This window comes from Cavia porcellus, unplaced genomic scaffold, assembly GCF_034190915.1.
Source record: "Cavia porcellus strain 051 isolate PalLab524CR breed Dunkin Hartley unplaced genomic scaffold, mCavPor4.1 scaffold_1, whole genome shotgun sequence".
NCBI lineage: Eukaryota > Metazoa > Chordata > Mammalia > Rodentia > Caviidae > Cavia > Cavia porcellus.
The window spans coordinates 156,107,286-156,130,806 of record NW_026947484.1 but is presented as its reverse complement, the minus strand read 5'-3'; positions in this window follow the sequence as shown (position 1 = coordinate 156,130,806).

The following is a 23,521-nucleotide window of genomic DNA, read 5'->3' as shown; positions in this document are numbered from 1 at the left end:
AGCTTTTTTTTAAAAAAAAAAGTGTCAATATTGAAGTGAACACAAAATCTGAATTATGAGAGTTTCTTGTTATAATAAAAGATAGGAATCCAATAGACTTTGCAGAATAGGAATCAAAGAAAACACCAAGGGGAAGATAAAATTGTTGACTCGGAGTTAAAGAGATTGCATTAGCCAATCTCATGTCAATAAAAGAAATACCTGAAATAGTAAGCTTTCAAAGCAAAATGTTTATTTTTAAATCATCATTTTGTAAGTCAGTCCATGATCAGTAGGTCCCTTGCTTTTTGGCCTGGGGTAAGGCAGCACACTAGGTGGGGAGCACGTGGCTGAGAAAAGTATTCATCCTGTGGCTGGCAGTGAAAGGAAGGAAGAGAAGGGGTGAGCTTCTCTATGCCCTTCTGGGACTTTTCCCAATAATCTAAAGACTCCTAATTAGGCCTGACCTCTTACAGTTCCGTCACCTCCAGATACAACCAAGCTGGACACTGAATCTGAGGACATTCCAGAACCAAACTATACTGAGATTACCCACTGGTCAACTGCAGTAAAACCCAAAGCAGTGACATCTGTCACTAGATAGGCAGATTAAAGCAGCAAGACCACAGTCCTGAATCTTTAGTAATTTCATTGGAAACAAAAATCTGAGCATCCTTTCTAATATGGACAGTTTTATAACACAAATCTGTTAGTTAATCCAAGACCAGAAATGTTAATTGCTTTTGCATCTTTGCCAGAAATCACTTGTCTCTTATGTGGGTATTTATCTCGGGACTTTCTATTGGTTCTTTGGTGATTTGTCGACCTTGATATCAATGCTGTTTTGTTATGCTTGGTGTAACTTTGTGTCAGATTGTTCCCTTTTCAAAATTATTTAGATTATTCTGAGTCTTTTCTATTTTTATAGAAATATAAGAATCAAAATGTTAATTTCTATGAAAAATGATGTTGGCAGTTTGATAAGAGATTGTGTTTTCTGATCTTTATTATTTTCTTCTATTTGTTTTTGGTTTTACTCTCTTTTATTTTTAATTTCTCAAGGAACGATATGAGGATATTTCATAACTTTCTTTTTTCTAATAAATGTAGTTGGTGTTTAAAAAAATCAAAAGTGTGAGAGCTTAGGTTAGAGAGGTGGTGTAAAGAGTTTGCCTGGTAAGGCTGAGTTCTAGACTCACCACAAAAGAAGAAAAATAATAATGTAAGCTTTCTCCCTTCCTTGAAATTTCTTTGCTTAGTGTTTTTAGCTTAGAAAAGGCCACAGCAGCTTCCAATTTTTATGGAGGAATAGGAATCATGATTACAAAGTTTATTCTCTGCACCTGCATGAGGCTGTCACTACTGAGAGCTTCTTTCCCAAGCAAATGATCAGACAGGGAAGCGGGAGAAAGCTCTGACAAGTCCAGGTTCCAGCACATTGGAAACAGAAGCCAAAATGTCACAGAAATCCTCTCTCCAATGTGATCTGTAATCACACACACAGAGATCAGAGCTATTTCCTAAACTGTAAGCCAAAGTCCAGGGGAGGGGAAGAAACCAAGTGATTCACACTGGAGTGTGCTATGGTCTGGAGAAATATTTAATAAGCAGAAAAGGGAATATAGAGGCGAACCACAATTTCATTGGCTTAAAGGGCAAATAAGTAACAAAGAGGCACAGTCTCTCAAAGCACATAGTCTTAATTATCCATAATCACAGAGAAGTCCCACATACACTTCCATTTTGCTCGGCACCCTTCCCCCACACTTGAGACAATACACAAGTGATGTTATAAACCGCAAAATTCCTTTTTCTGATATGCCAAAGACCCTGTGTTGCAAAGAATTCATTAAACCAGAGACCTGGTTTTGGATTGAGTTTTGTCTCTGCAAAGATGGAACCACTTTGGGTCATCTCCCCTCCCTTGATGTTAGGATCTAAGCATCACCTTGTGACTTGCTATTGTCAATGAAATATGAAAGATGATGTGTGACACTTCTGGGAAAAATATTTTAAGAGTTCATGCAGGAATTCTTCAACTTTCTTCTCCATGCACAACAACTCACCACTCCAGATACTGGGGTTTCCCTGGCTTACCACCTATGTAACTCGATGTGGAGCAGAGCCTCCCCACCACCTCCAACCAAAACCATGGTCGGCAAGAGTGACTGTGGATGGGAACAATTTTTTTGGTGATTAAGGCCACTGCAATTCGGAGATTGCTGTTAATCACAGCAAAATTAGTCTATGGTGATGAACAAAGCTGTGTTTTAGCTACCTGACTTTAGTAGATCTATTTACATTCTGCAACCCTCTGTTATCTCATCAGAGAAGGCGGAAGTCTTGGCATGTGGTGACATCCAAAATAAAGATAATTTTTCTGATTCTCATAGTAATAGCTGCACTTCTATTAGGTACCCATGTTGTTTTAGTCACATTAGAGCATCTCCCATCCACCCATTAGCCTTAGGAGGTAGGTAGTAAGATCCTTTTTTACCAGTGAACCCATTCTCAGGTTTACTAGATTAGTGAAGGCCAACCATCCTGTAGGTAGAAGAAACGGGTATTTCTGGTTCAAAGCTCTCGCTTTTTCTACCACAAAAGGAAAGTAGCTAATTCTCTGCTGAGAAATGACTTAGGATATGTTAGTAATCAGAATAAATGTCTTAACATTAGAGAAACAAATAAAAATGAAATAAGCCATTTCAAATTTTAAATCATTATATCCTTCAATATGGGATCTCTCTCATTTAGCAGATTTGGTTTTAATGATTCTAGCTAATGTCATACCCAGCAATGCCCAAAGTGAGGTTGCCAACTACCAAAGACATATTAAAGAAATAATAAGGGTTTTCAAGCAAGGCTTATGATTTTTACAGATATGGAAAAAATATATTTATATAGAGCAAAGTAACTAAAGCTAAACAAAAATAAATTTTCTTTCTTCCTTTTCTCTCACCATGGTTCATCTCATTGTAGCTTTCTCATAGGAAAACATTATCTGTTACCATTTCTAAATAAAATACAACCTTTTTCATCATGTTCATGATAATTTTAAAATTGTATTATGCAAACCCAAATTTCAAATTTTGTCCAGGACAAGCCTAGTTACATTTCTCCATTTTTTTTTTTTTTTTTGAATTTAGGTCCTGATAATTCAGTTCATCCCTAGAGTCCCAAGAGGTACTCCAAAACAGCGAGAAACAAGCATGGTGACTTAGAGGAGATGATGACTAAGGCAGGGTGAGCAGAGAGACCACAGAGGAGGCAATTCAGAGAAGCCTTCCTGTCGGGAGTCCACTGGATAAAAGGGTGAACTGGGAGTAACAGCATCAGAGTAACCTAGTTATTTAGGAGGACGTAGACAAGACACCTAGAATTTGGAGGAGGACATATCTCCGAAGAACTGGCAAGAAACTGTGAAGAAAATGCATAGGAAAGAATGAAACTGTTCACTGACCTGGTGTTCAGTGTCCTTTCCCTCCCTCTCCTCCCTCTGCTGGAAACGAGCTATTTATTTGCTGAGTACACTAAGGGCTCCTCACTGATCACCAGAACAAGACGGTTAAGTGCAGTTCAAAGAGATGCTGTGTCTGGGTTTGTGAAGGACAGCTGTGGGCCTTGTCATCAAAACGAATAAACTCTAATCTAGTCACAGTACCCAGAACAGTAGTAATGACAATTAAAAAAAAATCGCCGAATCCATGCTGTGTGCCAAGCTGCGTGCCAGCTGTTTTAAATGTCATGTCTTATCGTACACTCAAATACTATTATTTCCACCTTTTTACAGGAAAAGGTTCTGAGAAGCAGGGAATTAAAGCAATTTTCCTGAAGTCACACACCTGTAAGTGGTAACCCCTCCTTAGCAATGGCTCTCAGCCTCTGTGTCACACTGTCCCCTGCAGGGAAGTTGGGGTTGAGCAAATGACAAATTGTGAGTGTCCTCCAAAAAAATAGGAGGGAATCAGTACTTATCTACCCACACACAATATTTCACTTAATTCTTGATTCCTGGGGGAAGGTATTATTATCTTCATGATATAGATAAGAAAAGCTAGGCCCAAAGAGATTAATGGTTGACCGAGTCAGTAGATAAGCAGAGATGCCCACCAAGGCGTTCTAAATCTGGTGTTGCTACCCCTGTAGCAAGTTGCTTCTAAATCAGCATCCAAAAATATATTTACCCATATAAAATATCAAGATGTCTGGCCAAGTTTCAGTTCATTTGAGAAAGACCTAGATGTTTTAGTTGCTTAGAAACCCAATATAAAATACTTTTGTGATATGCAAACTGGAAAAACATCAGACTTTAACTCCCAGAGGTACAATGTCCCTCCATGGATCACACTGTTAACACCGTGCAAATATGACACTTACATCTCAAGGCACGTACCAGACAATGTAGTCTCTGCATTCGCAGGCAAAGGCTGTGTTCTCTAATGTGTACTCTAAGGTATATTCGGATAGCCTTATCATTTGTTGAAGGTGAGGGGGAAACATTCCCTCACACATATGGCAGACATTGATTGCTTTCTCCAGTGAAATCCTCACCACTGGCTTCTTGCTCCTGGTAATAAATTCCTCGCCTTCTTCAAACTCCCTGACAGCAGGGACAAGTGATACAGGGCTTGCACCTATATCAGCCCTTCTCTCCAGGGTGTGTCAGGGGCTTCAGGTAGACGCACTCAGGCTGTGCCCCCTATGCACAATTCCAGGGTGCACTCTCCACTTGGTCCAGGACTCCTATGAATGGTCACTCTTACAGTGCTGGATTCAGCAACCCAGTTAGCACAAGTTGTGTCCTGTGCCTCTGCGACCTCTGCTGAAACTAAACAGAAAAAGTTTGTTGCACTTACCCTGGGAATGACATTCAATACTCCCAAATAAAGAGCTGCTTCTGCACACGGAATATCAAGTACTGTGTACACTAACAAAAATGTGAACACTAGAAAATGTCTGAGGAGAAACCAGCACAATGTCCAGTGATGTTTAAATCAAACATAGTGGGTTTTTGAAAAGTATCAGTGTCATTAAACATTTGAGTAACTTGTATGAAAAAGATGAATGGATTAAAGTAACTCCAGGTGAGGTCATCATAAGTTATGAGATACTATTTGACTTAATGAACATACAACTTTTCTGGAAGGAAATGACTGAAAACTCTGTCTCAATCTCCCTCTGAGATCAGACACACTCTCTACCCATTTTATAGAAGGCAAGTTCAAAAACAGAATGGACAGTTAATATATTCATGGTAGGAAAACTTTTTACCATGAGAAGTGATCACAAAAGAGAATCAGAAATTCCCTACAGGAAATTCATACAGAGTTATAGGAGAGCCAGTGGTTGTAAGACTTTTAAGAAATTTTGTGTTTGAGCAATGGAGTTGAAACTATACCAGTGCCCTGCGAACCTCGAATTCCCATTACGTCCTTCCTGAAGGAAGGGTTTATAAGGTGTTCAATCCAAGGCTTACATATGCCCATTGTTTTCCCCAGGCCTTAGGTAACTACCAAAAAACCCATAGAAAGTCTACAAGTTGCAGTAAATGAATTTGAAAAATAAGAGGGGATAAAAATAAAGGACAGTATTACTGTGTAAATGAATGAGTTCTGTCACCTCCACTGCCAAAAAAAAGTGTCTGATCTGAAATGTTTTTGCTCTTTGTTATTCTTTTAAGCCAGAAATCAAAAAACAAATGTGGGAGAAAAACACAAAACCCTAAGGAGTGGCAGTCCCACGGCACAGCCTGTCTTACACTCAGCTTTTTCTGGCTCAGATATTTGCTGCCATCTAGAAATGTCTTCTAGAATTAACGTATCTTCTGATTTTTCCAACAAAGCCAAAAAGGCAGATGTTTTGAGTGAAATGTCTAATTTTTAAAAAACACTATTCAAGGCGAACAAATTGTACCTCTGATCAGAACATCCCCAGTGGCTTCCAGTTTATAACTACAGGTTTGGACTCTGCTAATCTGGAAAGCCTGGCCCTCAGAGAAGGGTAGGGAGGGCAGGAAGCCTGAGCATTCATCTCTGTCTCTCTGTGAGGGAACAGATATATATCTCTTAGCAACCAAAGACAGGCAAGCGGGAAGTAACCTAGGGAAGATCTGAGGAAGGCTGCATCATCGTGCTAGAGGATCTCTTCCCTGAGATCCTCTCTGGAATGAAGCTTTTGGGAGGCTGCTGCATCCTGAGGCAACAAAGCCCTGATGTGCAGGCAACAAGTTTTCCCCTCAAGGGAACCTCCCAGGTCTGAAGGGTCCCAGGAGTGTAGCAAGGATAGAGTAGCACCAGGAAACCTTGTGGCAGTTTTAAATCCTTAGCTTGTTTTTTTTGTTTGTTTTTTTTTTTTTTTTTTCAGACTGTGAAAAAAAGGGTCTTATTTACTATGCGATTTCAAGTGCCTTTCCCTGAAAAAGTTATAAGGCTTCAGTACATACCACATCTGATGGTATGTCAATCGCGTTTTTAGATGTAACTGCTGACAGCTTGTTTATAGGGATTATGATTTTAATACAAGTTTAATTACTCAACAAAGCACTAGAAGCACCAAAGTGGGGGGAAAAAGTTAATAATGGACACATTTGTGTGAAGGATGTATTTTAAAAGAATAGAGAGAAAAGAGTTTTAGATTTTAAAAATCAAGTACATAGTATATGACATAATCATCTATTTTATAGTCATATATGTCCCTTAAAATTATAGACAAGTCACAGAGAGACAGTGTTACAAGTTTCTAAAGTGAACAGAAATGTGATAAGCAGCACCAGGATTTATATAACTTTTTTTTAACTTAGCTAATGAATGATAGCACTCAGCTATGCAAAAAAATCCACCCATGTGGAATGACAGTCACAGGATGATACAGTGGCCAAGGCAGGACAGATGGTGTCCAGCCTGAGCCACCTCCCACACTAACGGGCGTCAAACAAGGTCGCCCGTGGTCTCCACACTGTCCAGCTTTCTCTATGCGTGGATCATCAGTGCAGCTGCGAAAGCTGTGAACCCCTGGGAGACAGTGTGCCACTGCTCCTGCCCAGAGCTGTTTGGACTCAGCAGATTTCGGGCCTCTGTGAACATCTCTGAGGCAACTCAGCCAGAGTAACTGCATGCTAATGACCATGAACCAGAAGTTTGCGCACCTGAGGATACATGTCTGGTTGTCAATCATGTCTGAAATTTGGGACCACTGCACAGGCTGGCAATTAGCCTGAATAAAACTCAGGTGATGTTTTTAGTTGCCCCAGGCAAATCAGCCGAGCAACCAAAAATTACCATCAATGGTGCAGAGTCAAAAGCTGTATCCCACTCCCACTGCCTGTGAAGTGTGCTCTCTAATGACAATTCTGCTGCTTCGCTTCTCTGTGATTCTTTGAGCAACCACCAGTGGTGGAGCTCATTATTGGAACAAGGAGTAACGACCTGTATTAATAAATCCAGCTTATCTGGGGGAACTTGACAGGCAGGATTTGTGGTGATGAAGCGTCTGATTACTCATAAAGAGCAAAGTGCGAGGCTGCTCTGCTGTCCAGCCTGTTTGGTTGATGTGGGACTCAGTTCATTTCCATTACCTCCTGGAACAACACTAATTCCACACTGGATGAAACATCAAAGGGAAGTGTGGTAACCTTGTCAAGGAATAGGGCTACTAATCAGCAACTGATACAGAATTTGACTGGCTTTGGTTTTTTTTTTTTTTTTTTTTTTTTTTTCCCAACTGGATATAGTGTCAGTTCAACAGCCTGGGAAATAATGAAGCTTTGCAGAAATGCACAAGAAAACCTATAGAAGTCATAATCCATTGCATAGATTGCTGATATTCTGACAGCATTTGTATGATAACTAAATGTCTGCAAATTTAAGGGGATGAAAAGTTTAATTTCCTGCACTATTTGGTTCCTTTTAGCAGCAAATACTTCAAGTATAATCTACAGAAAAGTCAAAGATGATAAAAAATGTTAGGAAAGAATTAAGGGTATGCAATGCTGGTAGGTTTACTTTCTGAAATAGAAACCAAATAAAACTCTCGAGTTTCATTTCTCTGTTTCACTATTTTATTGTTCATTATTGTTGTTAACCAAATTGTGTTCATTACAACAAGAATCTTGACTCCAATGCACCTCAAAACACATGCATACATGACAATATATTTTGCTGATCCAACTATTTCTTGAATAGAAATAACAGATTGTGAAATAATTTCTAATTCTGTGCATATATTGAGATCTATAACCTTAGAAATAGAGGTTTATAGTATTTCCTGGAACAGGGCCCAATCTTACTTCATTCAATAAACATTTACTGAGTTTATCCAGGTTAAGGTTAGTATTTTTGTCTTAGAATGTTATCTTCCACAGTTGGTTTTGCCTTGTAATCAAAGAAACCTTTGAATGAAAAATAGAAATTCTCATTGCATCACTTGAAAAGGTCTACAAAAGGTACAGATAACCTTGGTCTGATGAGAAATTATTTTACATCTTGAAAAGAAAATTGTCACCAGGAATTTTTGGACAAATATATCCACAGCTTGTTTAGAAGTACTGATTATAACTTACCACTGACACAAGGCATCTGGAAACTGAAAACTACCAGTTCTGGTAAAGCTTCACCTTTCATCAAGACCCTGCAGTGTTTATGACTTGGGCTGTAATAGCTATCATTTCCATGCATCAGAGGTACAGGGACACTATTAGCAGGCCCAGGAAGAAAAGAAAGAAGAAAGAAAGAAAAAGAAAGAGAAAGAAAGAAAGAAAGAAAGAAAGAAAGAAAGAAAGAAAGAAAGGAAGAAAGAAAGCAAGCAAATAGAGAAGAAGAAAGAGAGCGGCTGGGAGGGGGTGCTGCTGTTGCAGTTGTTTGAATAGAAACTCTCAGAATTTTGTCCACCAGAAGATATCATGTGTGGTGTTCACACAAGGTAATGGGCATTGTTCTTGACACGATAAATCCTCTTTAGATGAGAGCTTCACTTCTTTGACAGTAAAAGAAATGTGAAAGTCTTTAGATCAAAATGGAGTCATTAATGTCAACCCTACCAAAAAATAGTAAAGATAGCCAGGAGGTTGTGATGAAAGGGTTCTTACTCAGGATTGCCTGATAGTAGCCATCACAAAAGACTTACGGCTCCACAAACCTATACAGAGGCCACCACAGCCTCACACCAAAAGTACCTCTGCTAACTCTACCAGATGATCGTTAAACCTGCTTTGGTGCCACTCCTGTTATTATTTATTTCAGCCCAAGATTACTGTTCCAAATATCTGCTGCAGTCATTCTCATTTTAAAAACATTCTCCTGTTTTAGTCTCTTTGAAGGTGCCCATAGTTTACCATGACCTGTACATTCCTATGGCAATGCAATTTCCAAAAAAAGTCAGTATTCTTTGGAGAAACTCTGTTTTCATTTAGGTTGACACCTTTGCTACTAATTTATGCTAATATCGCAGACTGAAGAACATGAAGTACTTTTGCACACATTAACTTATTTGATCTTTACAATACCCTTTGCAGATGGGGGAAAATTTCAGAGTAATTTGGAATACGTAGTCCTAGTGGTTAGGTACATATAACCTTAGGTCTAGTGTATTGAGAGCCTATAACTAGGGATTCTGATACCAGGATTCCCTTTTTCTTTTTCTATCCTGAGCTGCCAGTATTCAATAACATATACCCAAGCCCTACCTATATTATTCAAAGAATTATTGTTACTTTCTATCTTCATACTTTCGATGATTAATTACATTCTCCTTTCTTGTTTGTGTCTCTATTTTTTGGTTCTCATTTTGCAAAAGTGTTACACACCTAATGTTCAAAAGGCTATGATTAAAAGTTCTCTATACTGGATTATAAGTCAAAGTTTAAGACACTCTTTTAAGTAAGGCATATTTCATATTCTGGGCCTTGCTTTTCTATTGCGTGGTCTGGTTCAAATACCAAATGCAGTGTGCATTGTTTCTGGGAAGTAGAGAGAAGCAGTTGTGTGGCTGCAGCTATTATTGTGTATTCCTACTTAGAGGCGTTGAATTTGTGCTCTACATTTTTTCCTGCATTCCTAACTTGCTGTACTATCTTGAATTTTTATTTCACTTTAATCATTTTTTCAAATGTGAAGTCTTCCTTTTACTTTGGCAATTTCAGTTGGAATGCTGCATTTGGGAAAAAAAAAACTGTTCATAGAAAAACTGAAGGTTAAATCAGCTTTATTCTGTAAACAGTGCCTAAATTATCATCTCCTTCCCATAACAGCCCAATTAATATGTTACAGCAAAGCTGAAAAGCCAAAAAAAAAAAAAAAAAGCAAGATAAAAAGATAGAGCTAGTGCGACACCTGCTGGAAGTATCAGACTGCATTTCATCGACCACAGCAAAAACAAATTTCAGACAATAGCTCTCTTGAAAAGATTTCATTCTTTCAAACCCATCTTTTGCAACCACTACCTGCCGTATTTCAGAGCCTGAGAAATAATGGGTAGTGGAAGATATCATCCTTACATTCCATAGTCTTACAGACTCCCAGAGAAGAAATTTACCCACAAATCCATCTGTAAACACTTAAAGTCAAGTCTGCCAGGCCAGGATGGGCCTCCAGGGAGAGGTACTCCAGGGCCCAGCTGAAGGACTGCATCTCCTGGATCACAAAGGAGGTGATGCTGAAGTCTTTAAGGAGGAAGAGGTTTATGAGACAACAAGGTAAGAAGTGGGGCGTACCCAGAGGAAAGTGCCCTGATTGGAAGCAAAAGGCACAGTAGATGCCTCACCCTGAGAGGCCCACTGTGTGTGCTTACCAACCAGAAGTGACTTCAAGTTCTGTGTTCCAGGCTACAGCAACCTAAGTTACAGGGAAAGGGTGGGCGGGACATCTGATGTGATTAGATTTTCTTCTTAGAAAAATCACCCTGGATGGGAAGGAAAGGAAGAAGGATGGCTAACACCAGAAAGGCAAACAGGAAGCTCTTGGGAAAGCCATGGAGAACTGCATGGCTGCATGGGCGTAAGGAATATAGAGTACAAAATACACCTTGCTCTTTTGGGGGGTCGGGGAAAGATAATGCCTCTTTTAAAAAGATACTTCAAGCTCATATGGTTACAAATGGAACCTTACACAAAGAGAAAGTCCAGCTTTTTCTTGGAGATACCTTTTCTTGTCTTTGAATGTCAGTTTAAGTATGAGTTAAACATCGTGCATCATATTTGCTCCACAAATTCAAGCACACAATTTTATAAACCTAATCTAGAGACTTTCAAAACATATTGATAAAAAAAAATACCAGAAACAATGTTGGGTAAATGCAATTTGAAAGCCAGGGCCTAGAGTTACCAATTTGTATCAATAGTGTATAGATATTGCACTGTGGCAATAGAGCCAAGGTTCTTGGTAAATTTGGGTCACTGTAGATTGTTTATATGATCTACGGTAATTCTAAGGAGCACATTTGCTCTTTTGAGTATCATGGAAAGATATGCACTCTTAATTATGCAATAAATAATTACTGAGTACAGCTTGTATGTGCAAACTACCATAAAAGATAAAAATGTTTAAAAAATAGTATAAATTCCTTGTCTTCTAGAAAGTCTCATTTATTAAAAATGTATATCTCATATATATGTACACAAAATATGTACCTTTGAATATATATATGAACACAAACATACAGATAGATGAGGAGATCATATCCACCTTTTTTTTTTAAATAGAGCCTTGCTATGTAGTCCAAGCTGGCCTTGAACTCAGGATTCCCTCTCTCACAGTTCTCTGTGTGTCTTATATAATCCAAGTAGGATCACAGAGGTACACCACACACCAGACTAGACTATGGCACCAATGTAACAATGGTCTCCACCCCTGAAGTGTGAGGAGGTATTCTAGAAATACAGTTTAAAGCTGCCTTCTTTCTTAAACACATTTGTCCTGTACCAGTTTAATACTAAGAACAGGTTACTGAATCCAAGTCATTTTATATAAATTTGCAGATTCAAAGGATAATTATATGTCTTTAACCATCTATATCACAATGCCTAGTAAAAATACCATCACTTCTTTAACCAAGCATGTTAAACTACAGACATCCCTTGCTTAAGGACCAAGTTCCACTAAGTGACACTAAATGAAGAACTACATATAATATATATAGGAACTGTGTAACTGTACATAGCACTCATATTACAATATTCAGAACAAAGAAATGCCCAAAGTGAACTCCAGCTTGATGACTTTGGTTTTATTTGTATGACTCTTCAGTGCAGTGCTGTTGGTATAACAGATCACAAAGCCACAGCATGGTTGGTCCAGAGGAGTGAGCAGAAACAACAGCTCTGGCTACAGAAGAAGCCATGCTCTCTTGTCCCTCGCATTCCTGGGTTCCAAGCCTGAATGCGGGGTCTGAGTGTGAACAGTTGTTAAAACAGGTAGGTTGTGAAACAAGGAATGTCTGCATAATTAATAACACTTACAGAAGAGCTCAAGTCATTGTTAGATTAACAACCCAACATTGTGAACACACCTATATAAATGGTCACCCCATTTTACACATGCAAATGTATATGCATATATATATATAGAGAGAGTATGTTGAAAAATATAAAACTTTAAAAGAATATTATATTAAAAGACATGTTGCCATTAGTGCCTCTCAAAATACACCCACCCTCAATCCCAACCCCGCTTCCCACACACTGATCCCATCCTTCTAGCCTCTTTCCAAAGCAGTCCTGAAGTCCTCTTTCATTGCAGGCTTTAGCTGCGCTATCTTGGCTCCCTCCAAGTCCTGAATATATTAAGAACATTTACCTTTTACAGTCATTTGATCTTGGGTTAGAGCCAGAATCATACCATGCCTGCTCCAGTGAAGAGCAGACGAAGATTCCATAATGTTTTCCACACCTGCCTTCCTGGCGGCAGCATTGACCAAATTTGTTTTGTTTGTTTGTTTGTTTTTATCGCACTTGGTAAAGACACTCATGAAAAAGGATTCCCAGCACTGCTTCAGAAATTGGCAAGAACAAGGAGATAAATGTGTTGAAATGAGGGGCATATTCTGAGGAGGGGTTAATGGCAAAGTGGCTTCTACTTTGCCATTCTATCATAATTTTTTAAATTTAAATATTTACTATATGTCTTGAGTACCCTTTGGATATTCACACACACGATCTTAAAATTGTTTCAGTTAAAACAATTTTCCACAAAAGCAACCATGGGCAGTGTTCTTTTAAAAAACCAAAAGTACATATTTATATTATTCTAATATATTAAAAGCAGACAAAAAGCAATAGAAATTCAAACATAAAGTTATTGGATGTGTTAAAACTATCCCCTGCATATTTGTATCTTGTAACTACAGGCAAGCTGACTTATTTTTACTAACTAATATATTTGGTCAAAAAATAAAAATTATGTTTATTCTGAAGTCTATTCTTGAATCATCTGTTTATTGCCTACCCATATACTTCAGAAGCAAATTTAAATGCCATCAGGTGGCATTTATTTTTGGAGTTTGACATCAATCTAATTTCAAGAATTGAGAAAAAGAAACCATATAAAATTATATTTTTGTATAAGAACCTAGTTTGGCCACATAATCTTGCTTTCTCCATCAGAGTGTTGATTATATCCTGATGTACAAAACAATGATTTTCCATGCAGCACATATAAATAAGTGACATTGCCAAAAGTGCGAGGTATTTTGGTCTCATATCAAGTCTACAAAAAGGTAATTGTCTGAAACTGGCATTTCTACAAGCTTTCACAGGCTATTCATATACCCAACTGGATTAAAATATGGATAACATTAATTTCTCTTTTGATGTTAAAAAATAAAATTGCTCTAAATGCATTTAAATCTTTTGATGTAGGTAACTATCTCCGGGGAGATGGCTTAGCATTAAGCTTTGATTCTTACAGCCACACACATTTCACATTAGTCTTACAGAAATGTTTACTCGGTTTTGAATAAGATCACACAGATGTATTTGCTCAAACATTTGATATAGTGTCTTACAAAACTACACAAAGCTTTGGATGAATGAATGAGATTGACCCAATGAATGAGTGCCACTACATTACCCATTTCTCCTGAACACAGCATTCTACCAAAATGCTACTGTCTCTCACTGGATGGTTTCAGTGGCCTTCTCAGTGGTCTTCTGTCGTCTGTTCTCTACACATCAGCCGGAATGGGTCTTGATACAATTCCACTGAGGTCATGTTTTTCCTTGACACCCTCCTGCAGCTGCCAGTGGTGACCAGACCAGTCACTGCTAGTGACTGGATCCCACAGTCTAGCGGAAGGTCCTTCTGCTCTGTTTCCTTTATAGCAAAAGCTGGAAAATCAAGTTTTACAATAAAATTTCCTTCTCCCAATGTCAAGCACCCTAGTAAGATTTTAAAGATGAGAGTTAAGCAGAATATCTTGCTGCCATTTGGTCACTTGCAACCAGAGTGGTGGAGACACTGGGTTCTTGTGCGATACCACTCTGAAGTCCAGTAATGGATCCTGGGGTGGCAGGAAGTGGATATGGTTGTTGATGGTTTGCTGATCCTTGAATGGAATCTAAAAGATGTCCTTAGCTCCCCTTTTTCTAGGTAAGAATGATAGCAATTGCCCTTGGGAATGTACTTCAAAGTCTGGTTCTAGGAGTCCCTCACTCCTCTGTCCTTTGTAGTGAAGCTCAAAACCTACTCTGTACAATGTTCTTCTTTAAAGAGCCTAGTGACTTTATTTCTGTTTCTAATGGTAATGAATATACGTTCTAACTCAGAATAAAATTCGAGATATTTCCCTTGCTGAAGAAAGCTCCTTTGCTATCTTACTGATATCACCTACTACCCTCTCTCTCTCCTTCTTTGACCTCTCATGTATGATTTCTCTTTGCTCTTCCTGAAACACACTGAGCATGCATCTTCCTCATGGCCTGGGCACTTTCTCTTCGATGTGCCTAGAAAACTCTTTGTGCCCATCCACATAACACTGACTCCCACATTTTCTCAAGGTCTCCTATTCAAATATCCCTCAGACGGGAAGGAAGGAGCCTCCTCCATCATGCTACATAAAAACAAGTGCTGGTAACATGCTGGCTTTCTTCCTCTTCCACATCTTCCTGTGTAGTTCTTATCACCACCACTTAAGTTGACACGAACGTACCTTTGTGTGCTTGTAATCAGTCTTTCCATTGACACAAAAATTTTATGCAACAGAAACTAGCACAGATTTATAGCCCACCTGCAGAACCATGCCTGGCTCAGAACAGGTGTTTAAGAAACACTTGTTAGATGAGTAATATTTATTTGAAGTAGTTATGAAAAATTTTGCTTATGTTAGAAAGCTAGATTTAATAATCACTTACTATGTCACAGGTATTATTCTCTCCCTTTCAGGAAATAGTGATCCATAGGCCCATGCGACATAAACAGGACAAGGAGCTAGGCAAGTCAATAGATAACCATAATCCATTTGCTCAATCAACTCTTCTCTACTAATACTTAATAAAATGAAGCAAAATTTTTCAAATATTTTCTCCATACAAAGCATGGTTGAAAGTCATAATAAGGTTTGTTTAATACATTTTTAGTAAACATGGAATAACTATGTATTATCTCTGATTTACAACCAAGAAACCTGACTCTCTCCAAAGTTAAACTGTTGGAGCCCTACATTACATTACCTAAATTAAGAAAGATAAAGATGATATTCTAGTTCTGTCTGACTCTGCCTTCTTTTGTTACAGGGGGAAAAAAAAGAAAAAGTCACCTATTCGTTCATAGGGTCAGAAAAGCCTTCCTAGTGGAAGTAACACTTAAGGTAAAATTTCAAGAGGAATATGGGGGAATTAGTCAAAAGATAGAGGGCAAGGTCCACTGGCCTCAGCTAGTGGCCTGTGTGAAGTGATAGGATCATTTCTATAAAAATAACGCACTGAACTTTTGTGTCTTCATCTTTTATTAAGCAGATTAAAACTTGGCTTTCTCAATTCATTACTAAAATATAGCAAAAATACATATGCATGTGCACACCACACACACACACACACCTTACAAACAACGACAGAATCAGTCAGTATGTGTTCTGACCCAACATGTAAAGTAAATGAGCAGCTTGAAGCATTTACATGTAAACACAAGACTGAGGAAGATCTAGCACTCCAAATTCTAACAAAGAGATGTGATTGCCTATAAACAACATTTTCCATTTATAGTATATAATTAAATAACTTACGTGGCAATTAAATTACACGCCAATTAAATAGAATTGCAAGCTGTAATGTAACAAGTTAAAACAAGTGGAAGTTATTACTGAAGCACATCAATTTCTTTTTTTCCGTGGAGTTGAATTGGCATTTTAAAAATTAATACTGATACATATGTTATTAGTATTTAGAATGTAAATTTGAATTTGGCTGCTGAAAGTCTTGAAGGTAAAAAATGCATAAGGTTAAGAAAAGTACATTCTTGTTTCAACCAAACAAAATAATAAATGTAAATAAATGTTGTAATGAATTGGTTTCCATTTTTTTTAAATTTCACTTCTTTCTTTTAGGCATTGAAGTTTTGTTGGAAGCAAAATAGCAGATACCCAAAGGTAACATTTGGTAACACATAAAGCTCAATTTTTCATACTTGATCCACTATCAAATGTCTATTCTATTGTTAAGGTATAAACCCATGTGCATAGCTCTATGTGTTCGGTGAGGAAATTTAAATTTCAAGTTAAGTGTGCACATTTATCTATATAGGCACACACGCTAAAATTAATTGGGAATTTGGGAAATAGGAAAATCTAAGCTATCATCATAATCTTTTCACTCTTTGAGTGTCTGGTTTCTACTAGCAACACTCTACTTCTTAGCCCTTATACTAAGTTGTTTTAAGCACCAGAGCAAAAATACTAAGGGTTGGGAATGCACCTGAGGTGTAGAGCATACATGTGCCGTGTGTGAGGTCCAGGGTTCAGCCTCCAGCACAAGACATGGGTGCGTGAAAGTTAAATTGAAAGACAAAAGTATTCACGTCTCCTGATTAGTAACTGCTTGTCACATTCCTTTTCATTACTATTGTGTGGTTTAGAGCAATTTGCTTTCACGTATGGTTTGATTGACATCGGATGAATAGTTACTCCCACATTCCATTTAGCTTCAAGGGAAAAACATCTTACTCGGCTTCTAGATACTGCAACAAAGATACATGCAGATCATCCTAAAGCTAATCAAGTGATCAATTCTCTTAATGCAAAGAGCAGGTGATAGATGGGGAGTAAATGTCATGAGCCGCGAAAGAGGCAGGGAAATGCTAAATTAGAAGGATGAACTGGAGGAGAAAGCTATTTTATTACTGATAAGGATTTGCATATGTGAAGTAAAATAGCAGAAATAGTGGAAGTTGCAAGTAGAATACGGGATTCGTCCAGGATAAGGTTTCAGTGAGAAGCTTTTGTAGAAAGATGGTGATTCAACGTAATCAAGGGAATTCTAGTGACCACCTCAGGCTTGGTGAGATGTTAGAGCTGGTTAAGCCACCGGCCCGAGGCGTAATAAGGGGTCTCATAAATAGAAGTGATCAAGTCCTGAGTCCCCAGAGAAGTAGCCTCTCCTTCTACCATGTGAGGTCACAGAGAAAAGGTGCCATCTATGAACCATAAACCACATCTTCATTAGACACAGAACGTATGATCACCTTGACTGTAAAGTTAATAAATGAGAAACAAGTTTCTGCTAATAAATTGATTAAAGTATTTCATGTTAGTGACCTAAATGGACCAACGCGATGAGTTTAAATGTTTCTGCTCTGAGAGCTCCATTCCCTGCTCTCTGATCACCTTAGAAAAGTGCAAAAACTAAATCGTCCAGTTGCTCATCACTCAAGGTTTGTGAGTAAGGCCAAGGAGGTCACAGCAATGCAGTCTGCTATTATTATGGTAACTAGGATCTGGCACAGGGCATATGATTGGTCCCTTAAAATTCTTCTCTAAGTCCTTGGTGGGGAGGAGGCAGATTGTCTAGACCAACTCAGTTCTCTGTCTTGCAGCTGCCGGGTCTTGCAAGAACCTGAGCCCTGCTGCTGTTTGTATTGTCCTTTGCAGTCTGAGGTGGGGACTAGAAAGAAGGATGAATCGAGAATGACTTCCAGGTGTGGCTAAGTAGATCCAAGTTGTCTTCCTCTTTTGACATTAAAAAATACAAGAAGAGGAACAACTTTCTTGTTGGACAGACTTCAATTTTAAGAAGTTCCTGGAGTATTTGAGTGGTGGCCAAGTGGTCAATTTAATAGATGGATCTTATGACACAGAGCAGGCTGGAAGTAAAGGTGTGAGGGTCATCAACCCACAGGTACTACTGAGACCTGTGTGAGGTGTCAGCCAAGGGTCCGAGCAGAGAGGAATAAATCAAAATCAAAAGACACCGACATTTAAGAAGAGCATGGAAGAAAAGATGTTCACTCAAGAAAGTGAGAAGTGTTCAGGGAGGGGTATCAGGAGAGCGGTATTCTAGAAGTCAGGATAGGAACGACATTGAGATGTTTATATTTTTAAGGAGAGAATGAAGATATAGGACTGAGGGTAACCAATAAAGCAAAGTTCATGAAGAGGTCAGTGCAATGGGATTTGGAGAATTGTGCACAGTAATGAGGAGTGTCACTGCTAAAGAAACAAGACAGGGGGGTAAAAGAATGCCAGTACTGGGGCTGGGGATTTAGCTCAGCGGTATAAGCGCCTGCCTTGCAAGTGTGTGGTGGGGTAATGATAAAAAAGGAAAAAGACAAAAAAAAAAAAAAAAAAAAAAAGAATGCCAATACATTTGTAAGTGTAAACACGGTTATTTTTTCCTTTACCATAAGAAGAAGAAAAAAAGAAACCTCGACAAATTATTCAACATTGGGTAAAACAAAAGTAGGGGAAACAGGTTTTTTTTTTTTTCCATTTTATTAGCCAGTAGGCTGACAATAAAAAGGAAAAGAATTCCAGCAACTTAAAGAGTTTTCGTTTATGTAGAAATGTAGTTTGATAAGCATAAAAGGCAACACTATCTTAGAGCCACTTAGAAGCTATGGCAACAGCCCTATAAACAACACCAAGTGAAAGCAGCTAATAAACTCACAACAGACTGTGGGATAAAAGGAACTGCAAGACATGTGAAAACTCAAATTACATAGATGCACTGTGAAACAGAATTACAGTACTAATTCTTAAGCAAAATAATATTACACCAGATAATGCATGGATTCAATTTTGTTAAAATGTATTGGTCACACCTACTGAAAGTGTTTTGATTAGAAATGATGCTTACAATTGGATTTCAAATGTGAGGTTGCAATCAAAGTAAACACCAAAACAAATTGATAAGCCCAGACTCATCTCGGGTTTTATATCAAGCAGGAGTTTGGTCTGACAGTTCATTATCAGAAATGTAGACACAATTTCTCCCCAGGATCAGATAGTTCTCTTCATCAGAAGCATACTTTATCTTTCTAAAATAAAACAGAGCATTTTCAAAGGATTATTTTTTTCAAAAACATGAATACAAATAATTGTGATCTTCTAGTAAATTTAATACAAAACACTACAATTTTTGGCAGAGAATAGCTGAAGAAAGAACATTATCAGCACAAATAAGAATGAGTTCTGAATTGACAGACATCTATAAAGGACTTGAGGAAAGATAAATACAAGTATTCTGAGATATAGCCATTTATTTGTTTTGATATTTAGTTAATTTTACTTTTTATTATTTAAGACAGCATTTCTCCTTAATAGAAATTACCTATTAATTTATCAGAAGTAATTTTATTTAAATATGCTAAATGACTGAAAAGTGAGAAAAAAATTTGTAATCTCCACACCAAGACAACATTTTGATAAATACCTACCAGGCATCTCTTGGCACTGTATTTACAAACATAGTTATATAGAAACAGAAATATGCTACACATATTCTGTACCTGCATCTTAAATCTAATACTCCAAATACTGTGCCTTGAATGCCTTCTCAAAGTCAGAAATTATAGATCTACTTTATCATTATAATAGTAACATGGTGTAGGATTAAATTGATTTTTTTTAGCATTTTAATGATTCAATTGATGAAAATGTAAGTTGTTTCCAGTGTTTTACTATGATAAGCAAGACTACAATGAAAATAATCCTGATGATGTGTGCCCTTGTAGACATGTCTATCTCTTCAGAATAAATTACTATAGTGGAACTAATGGGTTAAAGGAAATTCACATATTTCAATATAAATACATTACCTATTTGTCTTCTAGGATAAAAACAATTCGTATTCTTCTCAATAGTTATGAGTACCTATCCCTACTGCTAATGAGATTGAATACCATTTCGTTAACTTCATATGAATTATTATTCATGTCCACATTTCCTGTAGCATGTTCTTCATCTGCTAATTAATTTGAGGATTCTTTATGATCAATAATCTTTATCTACTATTGGAGATCTTTTGCTACCATGGTTTGGGCTTTTGAGTAATTATAAAAGACTTCATCTTTCAAGATTATAGACAATATTCTACTGTCTTTGTTTTATATGACTTTATTATATTTAAAATTTGAAATCACCTAAACATTTTTATATTAAAAGCAAAGTCTTTTTTTACTAAAAGTGTAGGCAGTTTGCTTATTTAACAATCTCTTTTCCTACTGAAAAGCCATTTTTATGACCCACAAAATAAGAAGGACTTTTAGAGTCTGTTTTTTTCTAGTGATCCATTCTCACATGGGGTAATATGACCACTATGATTCTAGTAACTAACTTCTGAGAAAAATTTCATATCTGCTGGGACTGGCTCTAACTCATTTTCTTTTCTGAATTTTTTCTGGCAATTTGCCTTTTTTTTCTCTCCTTAAAAATCCTTTAGAACTATTTTGTCAAGGTTCTAAAAATCCCTATGGAGATTTTGTTGTAAATTGCTTTGAACTTTTCAAGAATGAACAGAGACTCTTTACATGACTCTGACCAAGAATCTTTTGAGTACTGCTTTATGTTCCCCAGGGCAGCATTCTACTTTTCTTTCTAAAAGTCTTGATGTTTCTTATAATTTTGGTTGCTTATATTTTACTACGTGTTAAGGTAGTAATAATAGTAGTGTTGCAACTGTGAATATTTTTGATGGATCATTATTAATTCGATTTTTATAAATTTATTACATAATCCACCACTCTTCTAAATTCATTAATGTTTTTTACATTTGTGGTTTTTCCTTTTCCAGGTTTTTATAACACAGATGCAAATGATTCTTCTGCATATTCCTTTCCAAATCAAATTACATGAAATTTAAAACCATAAAGGATATGTTATATTACTAGTAAGATGACAAAATTGATACAATCAGTGAAAAACAGTTTTGTTTAACTCAAGAAAGTTTCCTGTATTGCTTCTTTCATTTTGCTTGGATACTATTCAAGTATACCTATAATCCCATATGCATTTTCACTTGTTTGCTCTGTCATATTTTTTCTGCACCTTTTTTCCTGTGTACTCTTGGAAAGTTACTAGGTTTATGCACGTGGCCTTACTTGTATTCCCACTTGCACCTCCTTTGGGAATTTGTACTGAGGCTTGTCTTCGGATCCATGTTTCATGATGCTCCCCTCTTATTCCTCCCCTTTCTCTCTACTCACTCTTTATGACTAATAAGAAATACATTTTAAAACTTCTTTGTTCCACGTGGCACACTAAGTGCTATACAGCCATTATCTTACTTACGTTTCATTTCATAACTTTTACCCTATGTTAATTAGCAAAGTAAGGCTCCAAATGATTAACTAATCATTTTAGGACCCCATGGCTGATCAGTAACAGAGCTAGGATTTAAAGCCAGGTTTTTCACCTCTCTACCCCATGCTCTTAACAACTGTATCAGAGAATTTTGTAACGCCTTCATTCGTCTCATCTGTCTCTAAAAGAGCTCAGCTCCTTTCAGATCAATACTCAGAGGGAAGCAGTATAAATTCCTTAAATCAGAAAGTGTGAGCATTTCTGCTCCAGTTCTTGGATGATCTGGCTTCGCCCCAGTCAGACAAATGTTCTTTGTAGTGCTGAATTCTCTCCAGCATTTGCTCCAACCCAGGGACCTCTGTTCTCAATCCATATGCAATGCTTTCTCTATGGTGACTGCACACCTGTCACAGGTACTAAAACAAGTACCTGGGATAATCAGCTCAAAGAGAAGGCTGTGGAGTTCCAGTCCATAGTTAGTAGGGCCTGTTGCTTTTGAGCTTGTAGTGAGGCAGTGTATCCTGCAACCTGCCTCACCATACGATAGAAGAAATGGGTGTCTAAATATACTGCTGGAGGACATGCCCTCAATGACCTAAAACCTCTCACTAAGCCCTGCCTGTTTGAGGTCCAACCACCTCTAGGGAAAGTTTAACATTTGGACTTTGGGGAATATATCACACCTAAAAATAGCAACCTGCTAGGTATAAATTTCTCTCCCCCTTCTTCATCTGTTGCTTCACCGAAAATTGAAACTTGCAACGTCTAAAGAACACATGAAAGCAAGTTGAAGGAAATCATGACACGGGCACAGATGTCAACTCCAAATAGCTCAGATGATTTTGGAGCAACAAGGAATGTGGTTTTCCACCCAGCATAGCTCCTGCGTCCTGAGTTAGGCACAGCAACTGAGACTTTTTCCTGTATACCCGCAGGTGATGTGGCTCAGTGAATCCAGTGATTGATCTCACAGTTAAAAATTCCTAATGATTTTGGCACAGGGTCTGCTTTTTACTTTTATTGTATTATTGCAGTTTTTATGGATATTTTTACATGAAGTCGAGAAGGAATAAATCAGAGACTGCTAACGTGTGGGCACGCTCGCCACATGTTTAATGGACATCTGTGTCACACGATGGTTTGGAATTAGCATTAGACTGATTCTTAAATACACATGGACCGTCCTCACCTGTGATGGACAGGAACCAGAATGAACCTTGGTTTCTGCCATATATTTACTAGTCTTTTTCCTCGGGTGTAGGAGGTGCTCATAATGAGCCCTTTAGAACAGTATATTTGTCCTATGACAATTTTAAAATGACACCTTCATAAAACACTGTGTTAAAAACTGTTACTAGAAGATATACTAAGGATGGAGCTGAGGTGTTTTCTTGTCTGTAAAATGCGGCTGAGCAAGCCAGGTCCAAGTGACCCGATAAGTTTCGTTATTCTTGGGAGTTATGTGGCATGGGAAAAAAAAGGCTTTGTGAATATCAAAAACCTCTTGGCATGCATGTAATTTCCACTTTAATAATACCGAGGTAAGGACATTATAAAACACAATCTGATTTTTCTCCTTTCCAGAAGCACCCAAAACATTTTTTACCTCTGTGATCAAAGCTATTATGGAATAGAGAGCTAAAAAATGCATTTGAAGTATTAAATGTGTGGTTGGAAATTCTAAGCTACATTAAGTATCTGTCTTCCGTGTCCCTGCCACTCCTAATAATGGCTGGTTATATGTGCCAACATAAAGTCATCATGCTTTATTAATGTGCTTACATAAAATTATGTTCAATGTAAGTAAAAGTGAGTTCTCTCAGTGGTA